This window comes from Camellia sinensis, chromosome 8, assembly GCF_055761805.1.
Source record: "Camellia sinensis isolate YWXY chromosome 8, ASM5576180v1, whole genome shotgun sequence".
Taxonomy (NCBI): Eukaryota; Viridiplantae; Streptophyta; class Magnoliopsida; order Ericales; family Theaceae; genus Camellia; species Camellia sinensis.
This window is the reverse complement of record NC_138968.1, coordinates 138,549,510-138,562,992: the sequence shown is the minus strand read 5'-3', so window position 1 is coordinate 138,562,992 and position 13,483 is coordinate 138,549,510. Positions and strand designations below refer to the sequence as shown.

The 13,483-nt window shown below is 39.0% G+C and overlaps 1 protein-coding gene and 1 long non-coding RNA gene across 3 annotated transcripts in view; one reads left to right on the top strand and one right to left on the bottom strand.

The window, feature by feature from the left end:
• LOC114260256 (uncharacterized) overlaps positions 1 to 13,483 on the top strand; it is a 217,853-nt gene that overhangs the window by 93,443 nt on the left and 110,927 nt on the right. The window lies entirely within an intron of this gene.
• The window catches only part of LOC145797150 (uncharacterized), a 29,187-nt gene that overhangs the window by 13,207 nt on the left and 2,497 nt on the right, over positions 1 to 13,483 (bottom strand). Inside the window, exon 2 of the long non-coding RNA XR_014338321.1 lies at positions 13,349 to 13,479. This is a non-coding gene — a long non-coding RNA (uncharacterized LOC145797150). The remainder of the gene's footprint in view (positions 1 to 13,348; positions 13,480 to 13,483) is intronic.

Below are 13,483 nucleotides of genomic sequence, written 5' to 3'. Positions count from 1 at the left end.
ACTCAGAAGGAATTGAATATGAGGCAGAGAAGATGGCTTGAGTTGTTGAAAGATTACGACATGCGGATTCAATATCACCCAGGAAAAGCTAACACCGTAGCCGATGCTCTGAGCAGAAAGGTGGTTGGAAATTTGGCATGCCTAACCGCGATCTCAGTGGAGCCGACTATTGTTGAGGAGGTGAAGACAAGGCAAATGGAGGATGGATTCTTCAAGAAGGTAGCCGACGAGATTGTCACAAAGCCGAGATCCGGGTACACCTTAGAAAATCAAATACTCAAGTTTGAAGGAAGGTTGTGTGTGGCTGACGTCCCAGAGTTGAAAAGGAAAATTTTGTAGGAGGCTCATGGTTCCAAGTTTGCTGTCCACCCCGGGAACACCAAGATGTATCAGGATGTGAAGCAGACGTTTTGGTGGCCAAATATGAAAGGAGAAATAGCCGAGTTCGTGTCCCAGTGCCTGTATTGTCAACAAGTAAAAGCGGAACATCAAAGGCCAGCAGGACTTCTTCAACCTTTGCCAATTCCTGAGTGGAAGTGGGAGCACATCTCCATGGACTTCGTAATTGGTTTGCCGAAGACACAAAAGGGTATGGATTCGATTTGGGTTATTGTGGATAGACTAACTAAGTCAGCGCACTTCTTGCCTGTGAAGACCACCTTTAACATCGATAAACTTGCTTCGTTGTATGTGAATGAGATTGTTAGACTTCATGGAGTGCCGTTGTCAATCGTGTCAGACCGAGATCCGAAGTTGGTTTCCAGATTTTGGCAGAGTCTACAAAGAGCTTTTGGAGCCGAGTTGAGGTTTAGCACAGCTTTTCATCCCCAGACTGATGGGCAAACAGAGAGGACGATTCAGACACCTGAAGATATGCTTAGACTATGTGTATTGGACCTCCAAGGAAGTTGGGGAGTACATTTTCCTTTGGTGGAATTTACCTACAACAACAGCTACCAAGCTAGCATTGGCATGGCACCGTATGAGGCACTGTACGGCAGAAAGTGCAGGTCACCGATATGTTGGACCGAGACGGGAGACAAACCTCTGCTTGGTCCCGAGTTAATTCAAGTAACAACCGAGAAGATTAAGCTCATTCAGCAAAGAATCAAAACCGCTCAGAGTCGACAGAAGAGTTATGCCGACCAAAGAAGAAGGGAGTTAGAATTTGAAGTCGGGGACCACGTGTTCCTAAAGATTTCGCCGATGAAAGGAGTTACAAGATTTGGGAAGAAGGGTAAGTTAGCACCCCGTTACATCGGACCTTTTGAAATCCTTGAGAAGATTAACCTCGCAGCCTACAGACTTGCTTTGCCGCCAGGATTGAGCCAAGTCCATAATGTATTTCATGTTTCAATGTTGAGGAAATATATTCGAGATCCGCTACATGTGATTGACTATTTCGAAATTGTAATTAATGAAGATTTAGGCTACGAAGAGAAGCCGATACGGATTGTCGATAGGCAGGTGAGGCAGTTGAGAAACAAGTCGATACCAATGGTGAAAGTTGAATGGAAAGGGCATTACGGGGAGGATGCTACATGGGAAATGGAAGAGGAAATGAAAGTCCGACATCCAGAATTGTTTTTGGAACAGGGTAACTCAAGTTTGGGGACCAAACTTCTTTAAGGGGGGTAGGATGTAACAACCCTCATTTTGACTTAGTCATACTTGCATACATTTGTGGATGATCTTGTGTTAATATGTGCATTTGCAAATCTTATCTTGTTTTGCTTGAATGATTGCTTGCTCGCATTGTCCTTGTCTGGTGTGTTGCCGAGGTCATCTTAAGCCCAGACACCTTCGAAACCTTTGTCACTTAGAACTATCTTGGAACTCTGTTGGTTGACATCCATCTTTACCCTGGCATATTGGCCGAGATGTCACCATCTAGGCCGAAGTGCGCGTCGCCTAGGCCGAGAAGTGCATCATCTGGGCCAAGATGTTAATACCTAGGCGTTCCAGATCCTTGATCCTTGCATGAGTGATTTTGTTCCTGGAATGGTATGACCTAGACCGAGGTGTGGCACATCTAGGCCAAGGTGTGGCACAGTTTAGTCAAGTGTTGTCCTTCCAAGCCGATGTCCTTGCCCCTTGATTTGCCGGAGTCTTGTTGTTAGCCGATGTCGTTACTTGCCGGTGTGTTCTTGTCGCCTAGCTTGTTGAGTACACTTTGTCTTGGTCTTGTCTTGTCATGTCAGTCACCTTTTTGGTTAGAGCCTATCAGCCGATGCCACGTGTCCCGACAGAGGGATTATGCCAGTGTTTGTCGTGTGAAGCATACAATTTGTATCAATCTTGCCTTTTTAGAGAGAGAAGCTCTAGTTAGAAGGGGGGAGAAGTTTGAGCTAGAAAGGGCGACTTCCAAGCTTGATCTTTGGAGCTTGAACCAATAGATTCGAGTTTTGGGGTTAGAATCGTAACATATTCTTGTTGTTCTTATTGATCATCTAGCTGCATTGCACGATCAAACCTGTTCCGCACACCATTCATCGATTTAAAGTTGGTTTTAGAAAGAGAAAAACGGTTTTCATGTATTTTTGAGGAAAAGCCTCGTTTGATCCGAAAGTTTGCATTAAAGTTCATGTTTTTGTGTTTGTTTTGCTAAGATCCTTGAGTGTGGGTACCCAGGTCCATGTTTTCGAATTCATAGCATGAAGTCTCAGCTTCTGTAATAGCAAGTTTCGATCTTTGCATTCATCTTCCCCATGTTCATGTTCTTCAAGTTTTTCATGCTCATGTTCTTCATGTTATCAAGAGGGAAACCTAGATTTTTCCCGACTTCACTTTTGAATGTGGCCATCAAGGCTACACCTCGGCAAGGAGGTGTGGGACCTCGGCCTAGACCTGGTAGTTTCCCAGCGTATTTTTCTAGGGATAAGAAACTGTGTTTCAATTTGATTGACTTAGTTTTGAAGAATGCCGAGGTCATTTGCATGAAAGCTAGACTTGTTTTGAGTAGCGCATTCAATAGACTTTGCCATGTGTTGTAGGACTTGGACTTGCCTTGACCCCGACGTTTGAAGAACTAGGTGAGTGGTATTTCTGATAAAGTTATGTTATCAATGTTTTGAAGAACTTTGCTTTGCTTGTTTTGAAAGATATTTGTTAAGCATGAATGATTGTCCTTAGTTTCGTATCTCGTATTATATTTGTTTGAATGACCTTCTCGGAAAGTCCCTTGTGCTGGAGGACTCTAAACTTTCACAGCACATCTCGTTTGAAAGTCCCTTGTGCTGGAGGACTCTAAACTTTCGTAGCACCCTTGATTTGTACTCTAGTGTTAAAGGGCTACGGGCCTTTATAAGATAGGTCCCTCGTGCTGGAGACTCTAAACTTTCGCAGCACATCTCGTCTTGAAAGTCCCTTGTGCTAGAGGACTCTAAACTTTTGTAGCAGCCTCGTTTGAGATGCCTATCTTGCTTTGTCTTGTTTTGCCACAGACGGTCTACCACATGGATATGTTTGCCGGAATGTTATTGTTTGTAATATGTGATGCTAGTAAGTATCCCTTGAAACTTTGAAGATTTGTTAGATGGACGAGGTCCATTCCTTGTTATATATAGAGTTTGTTTTGTATTGTTTTGAAAGGATTTCGGCTATTATTCATGCAAACCCCTTTATTATTTATACCATTCACTGAGTATCCAAGCTCACCCTCTCTATATATATGTAGGTGATGAGCAAGAAGGCGGTGACGCCTAAATGTGATTCTGGAGCTTATTTTCGATTTTGATTATGTCGGCCTGACCTGTAATTACGTCGGCAGTCTTGAAAATTATGCTTCTCGATTTGTAATACTTGCATGTTGCATACGTCGGCTTGAGAAGCCTTTTGATCAAGACGCGTGTTTTGTATACCTGTTATGTCGGTAGTGAGGATGTCGGCAATTCTGAAGATTTTGCTTCTAGTTGTATTTCATGTATTTTGTTCATATCGGCTTGTGAAGCCCTTTTGTTAGTATGAAAGATGTAATTTGTACTTTATTTCAATTGTAATTGAGTTGTAACCTATCTGCAGATGATTGCTATCTCATTTGACTTATGCACAGCTCTTATGGACTAATCTGTTTGTATAAATCGCTTTCGTACTTGTTAGCCCCATATTATTGTACTCTGATTGTGTGTGAATCTTGTCAGTTGGCCTTCGGTAATCTCGGATTACTGGCCATCACGGCACCAAACTACTAGGGGCGGTTTGGGGTCGTGACATTAAGTAAGGGAGTACCTTCTTTTGCTCAGGGCAATCCCGAGCGAAGTGTCCTTCTTTGTTACAGTTAAAACATGTCAATTTAGCCTTTCCCTTCTTACCACCTCTTTTGCCGCTACGCTTGAAATTTCTCGAACCATTGGGCTTAAGCGCAGCTGCTGCTTGCTTCTTAGGGGCACCTTTTGCTGTTCCACGTTTGAACTGAGAAGTCCTACGTGAGCTTGACTCAACCACCATAGCAGAACCATCAGACTTAGCCATCTCAAGGCGCTCAGCCTCTAGCTCCAAATGACGCGATATGTCTTCGAATGTTTTCACACTCTCATTATGCATCATGTTCTGCTTCATCTGCTCCCAAGAATTTGGCAGAGAGCGTATCACAGCTTGTACTTGCTGCTCTTGAGTCAAATTGTGCCCAGCAGTCGCAAGCTCACGTATCATGGCTGACATGACTCTCAAATGTTGTTTCATCGAGTGATGCGCCCTTTTCTAATATGAGTCAAACTTCATAGTCAGCCCACGTAGCTTTGCCAAAGAGGTAATACCAAACTTTTACTTGAGAGCTTCCCACATCTCAAATGCAGTCGGGCAATGCTCAAACTTACTAATCAAGTCGTTGTGCATGCTGCTCAACATAGTAAAGCGTGCACATCGATCTTTGTTACGCCAAGTCTGAAAGGCTTCAAGATCACGACGATGTTGAGCTGTATTGCCCTGCTTTGGCTCAACCATCACTTGTTCAAGTGTGGTCAACACTTCTTGCTTATTGAGGAGGTATTGGATCTTACGGCGCCATATATCATAATTGTCGCCATCCAATTTCTCTCCCTTAGTTAAGTCTGCCACCACTGTCTTAGCAGCCATTTCTACATACAGAGTAAACAAATGCGCATGGGATATTAATGATAGTAACACAAAACAAAATATTTTGCAGCAAAAAGAATCTAAATTAAATAATGATAATTTTACACATGTCTCAAGATCGAAAATTTGCTATGCTCGTAATCATCTCTTGCGCCTCTAGTGATAATTATCAAAATTTAATTTAATTCCATGCGCAAAAAAACAATCAAACAATCTCCTACTACTTATGGCATATACAAAGCATGATAAATTCCATACAATAGCATGTCAATGTAAATTTCCAAACAACTCATGCTATATTTATTTAATAATGGAATTCAAATAAATAAATAAATAACTAATCATGCTTCTTTAATTGCAACATATTACAAACCCAAAAAATATGCTGTATTCAATATTCAGATTATGCCATTATTAAAGTGTACATCATTTTGAAATTTTCTGGAATTTTTTGGAATTTTAAATAACTAATAAACACACATAAAATTAGAAATAAAAAATCCAGAAACTGACAAACATAAACAATATTAAGATTATGCCATAATTAAAATGTACATCATTCTGAAAATTTCTGGAATTTTAAATAACTAATAAATATACATAAAATTAGAAATAAAAAATCCAGAAACTGATAAACTGAGACAATATTTCCAGTAAATAGTAAAACCTTTCAGAAGTCTACAATAAAAATTTTAACCCTAGAAAATTATTTATGCAATACCAGAAGCATTTTAAAGCATAAAACATGAATTATTAACACAGAAAAAATATTTTATATTTTTGTAAAATTTTCAAAATTTTACAGAATGTAGAAAAATTAATTTTGAGTCGAACAGTATAGACCACACATAAAACAAATATGTAATGAATTAATTATGACCATTTAACGCGATTCAGAATTAAAAACAAAACAAACAGTGCTTAATACATCAGCAGCCAAGCCAGCCGAGCAGGCGGAGGAAAACGGCGCAGCTCAGCAAGCCCGGCTCAGCACGCGGCTTGGTGCGCGGCTCAGCTAGCGGCTCAGAGCGCGGCTCAGCCCGCGGCTTAGGGCACGGCGCGCGTGCATGGCCCGGAGGGCGCGCGTGTGGACAGCGCCGCTGACGTGCACGTGAGGGCGCGTGCAGGCGCGTCGGCAGGGCATCTGGTGCATGGCAGCGCGTGGCAGCGCGTGGGAGGGCTTGGGAACGGCTCACGGCGTCGGGTGGCGCGTGAGCCCCACGCGCTGCCTTCCAGGGTGTTTTTGGGTCCGATTTTTGTACTGCCGGACTCCTTTTTTCAAAATAAAACCATTTATGGTATTAACAAAGACATTAATGAACATAAAAAAATATTTATGCTCTTAATCTAATAAAAGTAGATTTTTTTTTCTCCTTTACAAACATTCATGTATATAATGTATACATATACATATAAGAATATACACATGATTAAAGAAAACACGAAAATATCCATTAGCCACGCTTTGATACCAATGTAAAACAAAGTATAACGCAGCGGAATAAAAAATTATGGTCATACCTTTCAAACAGAGTCTAAATTGAGAGATCTCGTGGGTAAATCACGTGCTTCCTGAATCTGGTCAATCAACCCAGCAATGGGGTGATATTACAATAGTGAATATCACTCACACAAACCACAGTGCAAATGGTTTTAATCGTTGTTTTTGGGAGAGAGTCAGTATATGGGAAAAACTCAAACATACATTTTTTTTTTAATCACCCATATCCCATATATCAGATATATAATCTATTTATCTCATTTATCCATATTAGTTATATGAGATAATATCTGATATCTATATCATTTATCCATATCAGGATATGATAGATATATATCCTGAGTGGTTATCCAAATAAGTTTGAATTCAAATTCAAAACCCATTTGGATAAGGTTCAAAAGGCTGAAAAGGGTAATGCCACATGGGCGCCCATTTCTAACAAGAAGTAATTCCCACTTTATTCACTGATGATACTTTGTTATCTTATCTGCAGTTACAGTAATTTTTTCCCAGTTTGGGCTTAGGCAATTTCTTGTAGTAGTTGTTAGACTCAGTAAGTTGTTAAGTTTCGAGTATTATTGTTGACTTACAATTGTCTAATTTTATATAATTTCTTTTATTTATGATTAATTTCTAAATGATTTCGAAAAAAATAGCTGAAATTTTTTATCATATGATTTTCGAACTATGTATTGTTGAATTATAATTGTCTAATTTGATATAATTTTTCTTATTTGTAATGAATTTTTTTACTGATTTTGGAAAAAAAAAAAGTTAAGATTTTTTATTGTAACTTGCATATGATACATATGACACCTCGTTTAAGAGCAATGAAGAACAAATTTTTTTTAATATTTAGTAGTTTGAAAATTAATTAAAAAAGACTGGCTCAAAAGACAAGTTCAAATATAGGCTTGCTCAACCATCACATTATAGCGTAGACATCAAATAGCCACTGTATTAATAAGCTCTAGAAACCTAAACAGCCGTGTAAACATGCCAACTCAGAATTTAGATTTACATGAAAATTTGTGTGCAACTTTATGGTATTCCACAACAAGATAAGTAAAGCTTCTTAGGTATGAAACTATGTTGTTAAATGTTGTTTCTTGTTTGTTGGATGTAAAACTAAACTGAACTTCCCCGCTGCTGGAAGTAAAACTGATCTAAGCTGCTTCTGAATTGGACTTCAGTTGGTTGTATAGTTTTGTTTCCAAAAAATCATTGAATTTGCAAATCTTATTTAGCTAAATTAATAACCAATCTGATGATGGCATGTTATAGTTATTTATAAGCAATAAGTGCAGATTTACTTGAGAATGTGACTAACTACACTGGGTGGTGTCCAAGCCCCTTGTGCATGAGCCATCCCTCAAACTTTCATCAATAGTAACTACATATTGGCCCCGTTTGGTGTAGCTTTTAAAATTAATTAGATTATAACTTAATAGATTATAAATTATGACTTTAATTATAAGTTGTTAATTTGTTTGTTGTAGTTGTTGGATTATAGATTTAAATTATTGAGTAGTATTTGTTAAATAAGTTGTGAAATCGCTTTTTGAATTAACTTTTATTTTTTGTTATTCACTACTTATCTACATTTCTCGTAAAAAAAATAAAATAATAATGATAATCCATAATCCATTTGGGCCTTTTTCTATTTTTTAAAAATAAAAAATAAAAAAAATCTAAGAGTATAACCTCAAATTAACAAGTCCACAGCAGAAGTTGATAATCAGAAGTAAGGGGTGGCAGCTTCTCAGAATCAACTTTTTTGAGTTAAAATAAGTTACTTGAATCAGAAGCTGTTTGAAATAAGTGTAACCAAACAGTCCAAAATAACTTTTCCAAAGCTAGAAACTATAAGTTGGCCAAAATAAACCACACCAAACAGTGCTATTCAACTTGAGAAGAAATATATGAAAACTGTAAATATGACGACGAAACTTTGTTGCACCAAATAAAAAATATTGTACATTGAGAAAGACAAGGAAATAATTACTTACATTCTATATAATTATTATTTATTTAACTTCTCAAAAAAACTATAGATATACATATAATGTTGCTCCTCCAATGTATAATATTAGTTGATCCTATGTTGCTAGGCATTCTTCATGTTCAATAGAGTTTAATATTAGCATAACTTTTACTACAAATCTTTCCTAACTATTTCATCCACATTAATAATAAATTTTTTATTTTTATTTTGTAGAGCATTTTGCATATATCATTAAAAAAAATTAAGTCAACTTGACAATCATAACCTATTCAATTGATCGAATTTATCATATAAAAATGAAAGATCTATTTCCGAATTGATTTAAATTTTTTTAAAATTATATACATTTCGCCCACAATAGCACGACTCCACGCGTGTAGCGCGTGGGGTCCAACTAGTCTATATAAAAAGCATAGAAGCTGCGTTATAACCCTTCTAACGCTGATGTTTCTGTTGTGTTCTCAAAGCTTCTCATCCACAAGTTATTGTGGTGCGCCATGTGCTGGGATGTGTTGAAATTGGTACCTGCAAGTGTAAATTGGACAAGGTGGTGCTCTTTGTTTGCTTGTGCAACTACGTGTGTTGGAAAAGAGAGTCGATTAGTCGGTGCACAAAACCATATTTATGTATATACTCTTTGTTCTTTTTCACTTCCTATCTTGGTTTAACTTTGTTGTTTTTGGGTTCATAGATTACAGTCCAAACTCCAAAATGTAGTGGTTTTCTACTCATTTTCTGCTATACTGGGTGGATCCCCACGCACACGGGGGGTTGCATTATCTTTGATAAAAATAATACAACAAGACAAATAGAGAATTTTTTTTTTTTGAGAAAATCTCCAACATAAAATACACACTATTTTCTCTCCCTATTCTATCAATCATAAACACATCTGATATGAAATTATGAACCAACAAACATTATAGTCTTAAAATATAACTTCGTGGGTTAGCCGGTTCAAAGGATTTTCCTTCTCTCTAGCACCAATGATAAAGCTAAAATTGAAAACAAATCTACCTTCGAGTTTTTCACTAACCCTTGGACATAAACCACCAAGGCACTGCCATTGGATGCACTAGCAAGTGAAGTGATGTAATTCTTGTCCCACTACTCCAAATGTTGGATATCACCCCATGTAAGGGGTGATCATTTCCTCTATGTGAAAATGAGCTGGCCATGTGAAAAATAGAGGCTGCCAACTGACAAGCCATCCATTGAAAGTGAAGGAACAGCTGGCCATGTGCAAGGCCAGCCAAACTCTCCACCATTCTCTTCAGTGTATAAATGGAGAGGCCAAGGGGAGAGTTTAGAGAGGAGAGAGCAATACAAGAAAGGAAGAATAAGTGATATACAAGAGAGTGTATATCAGAGTGTATATGTCAGTGAGAGAGAGAGAGAGAGAGAGAGAGAGAGAGAGAGGAAAAACCAAAGAGTGTAAGGCAATAGAAAGTGTATGAGTTGAGTGAGAGAGTCTCCTCCTCTGTGTAATCTCTATTTGTTTTAGTGGAAATTTCTGGTTCTCTCCGTGGACGTAGGCATTGAGGCCGAACTACGTAAATCTTGTGTTCATTATTGGGTGTGTGATATCTAGTAGTTCAGGTAGGTTGTCTTAAAACCCCAACAATTGGTATCAGAGCCTCATCGGTTGTTTTTCAGAAAAAATAGGGTACGTTTTTTCAAAACTGCCCAAAAATGAAGTTGTTTGAAATCAAATTTTGAGCATACTAGGAGCAAGGTCTTATTGAGAGGAGTCCAGAACTGCAAAGCAGAGGCCCAAAAGAGGTCTCACGTGCCCTTATGCGCCTTTTGAAGATAGCGCATAAGGCCCACTCTCTGCCACGTGCCTCATGTGCGGCGGAAGGAAGAACACATCATTGGCACGTGTCAGACACGTCAGCGCCATGTCAGCGACACGTGTCTGACACGTCAGCGCCACTTCAGCACATTGGAGTTATTGAGTGCTACGCAGCGAAGGTACAACCGCAGATTTGGGGCATCCAAATTATTTTGACTTGATTTGAGCCATTCTGAGTTCGTTTATGATGATCTAATAGTGCTTTCCAACTATTTAGAGTATTCTGGACATATCCGTATGGTCAGATTTTTTGAATCAGAGTGTCTGTAAAAAAGAAGAAAAGATCAAAATGGCAAGAAAAGGTGCAAGTTTCATGATAGAGCCTTTTAATGGTAATAATAACTTTACTCTGTGGCGGCAAAGAGTAAAAAATATTTTAATGTGGGAGGGCTTGGAGAAAGCTCTCAACAAAAAGTCCAACAAACCGGAAGACATGTGAGATGACAAGTGGAAGGAGTTGAGAGAATTGGCAAATATCACGATCCAATTATATCTCGAGAACAACACACACCGAGAAGTCATCAATGAAGAAGATTCGGCAAAGCCATGGGCAAATTTAGAATTTGACAAATTGGTTATCTTAGAAGAAGCAGATATACACACTTCAAATGCCAGAAGGAGCGAACCTTACAAAACATCTAGACGAGTTCAACAAGCTCACAATGGAGTTGGATACTATTGGGGTGAAGATCGAGGAGGAAGATAAGGCTATTATCTTGCTGGTCTCCTTACGTTTATCATATGAGCATCTCAGGACTACTCTATTGTACGGGAATGATACTCTTAGACTGGATGAGGTGGTTGCTACGCTTATTTCTCATAAGGCGATGAACAAAAAGGAAAGTAGCAAGCAACTAGAAGGAAATGCCATGGTTGCGTTAGAAAATGATCAAGGCAGAGGCAGGTCCAATGATAGACGGGGTAGATACAAATCAAGAGGACGTTCGCAATCAAGGCCAGGTTACAAGAGAAAGTGCTATTACAGTGATCAGGAGGATCACCTCATCAAAGACTGTGCAAAGCTCAAAGAGGACAAGGCAAACAAGGAACAGACGAGCTCATCAAATGCCGTTGCTTTAGTGAATGCTGAGGATGAGTATGCATTCATAGTTTCATTGAGTATGATGAAACCTGATTGGATTTTAGATTCCGGAAGTACATACCATATATGCATGGGCCGGAAACTTTTTTCCACCTACCAAGCAAAGGACGAAGGTATTGTTCGTGTGGCTAACAACACTGTGAGTAAGATTGTTGGCATGGGAACAGTACGACTTTGAATGGAAGATGGGAAAATTTTCATGTTGGATGGAGTCTGACACGTGCCGAGACTGAAGAAGAATCTAATTTCCTTAAGTATGCTAGACTTGCAGGGTTACAACTTCTCATCTAGTAAAAGAAATCTCAAAGTTATCCATGGAGATACGGTGATGCTGCATGGACAACTAGAGGGGAATTTGTATAGATTTGCTGAAGAGTTTGTGACAGAAGGAACTATTGTCACTTACTGGGAAAGAAGTACAAGACACACACCGAAAAGACATAGGGCTCAGCAGACATGGCAACCAAAGTGTCCAAGAACGCATGGAGGCAGTTCAATGGTGCACAAAACGGAGCCATTGCAGCCAATTTTGAAGAAAGCTCAAAGCAAAGAGACCAAGATAGCAAAGCACGTCCCAGGGAGGAAAAGAGTTCTTTTGCTCCTGAATTAGAAATATATTGTGATCTCTCCAAGACTGCATGGAAGAGAGAGATGCAATCACAAAGAGTTGCAAAGTAAGCTTTGCATAGCACCCCAGTGAGGAGGTGCAGGGCACTCTAGGTAGGGGGTGCTATTGTGGATCACCTCACATGGGTTGAGGGGGTGATTTGTTGGATATCACCCCATGTGAGGGGTGATCATTTCCTCTATGTGAAAATGAGCTGGCCATGTGAAGAATGGAGGTTGCCAACCGACAAACCAGCCAACGAAAGTGAAGGAATAGCTGGCCATGTGCAAGGCCAGCCAAGCTCTCCGTCATTCTCTTCAGTATATAAATGGAGAGGCTAAGGCGAGAGTTTAGAGAGTAGAGAGAAATACAATAAAGGAAGAATAAGTGATATACTAGAGAGTGTATATCAGAGTGTATATCTCTGTGAGAGTAAGAGGAAAAACCAGAGAGTGTAGAGAGTGTGTGAGTTGAGTGAGAGAGTCTCCTCCTCTGTGTAATCTCTATTTGTTTTATTGGAAGTTTCTAGTTCTCTCCGTGGACGTAGGCATTGAGGCTGAACCACGTAAATTTTGTGTTCATTATTGGGTGTGATTTTTGGTAGTTCACGTGGGTTGCCCTAAAACCCCAACACCAAAATCCACTCCGGATGAAGAATTTAGAAATAATAGACTTAAAGAGACAATGTATAATTTGATTAATGAATTTTTAGATCTCATGGTAAGCACTATAATGCATAACCTGTGCAAGAAAACTAGTGAGAGTTCATAGACTTTGGATATAAAACCTGTCCCTACATCCATAATAACTGCCCCATAGATTTCCTGAAGAATCTACGTAGCTAATGTACAAACTATCTTCCTTTCTTTTTCTGCATGCTGGTGGAGTCTCGAATACATTACAACACATGTTTATTGACTCCCTACTTGAGTATTCTTTCAGAAATAAATGACAATTGTAATCAAAGGTAGTTTAGCTTGGAAAATTAACCACACTTGCTAAGATAAAATTTCCAAGCCTATGAGAATCCATACATGACAAAGAAGGTGCTTCTTCAAATGGAGAGGAACATGGTTACCCATAATGACTCATGGTTTGACTATTAAAAGCTATGTTTACTTCGTAAGAGATGAAGAAAATAAATTAAGAGAAAATTTTCCATAGCAAAAAATTAAAGAAAAGAAATATGTTTTGCCCAACTTTACCTCTATTCTATCGATGACCTGGAACTATAGATTGAGATCCACTGAGTAGCTGGAGTACCGAATTGAACTTTTTTGCGAGGCTACGCACCATCTTCTAAATCCACAAGCAAGCTCTCCCTTTTCTGACCCACCTAT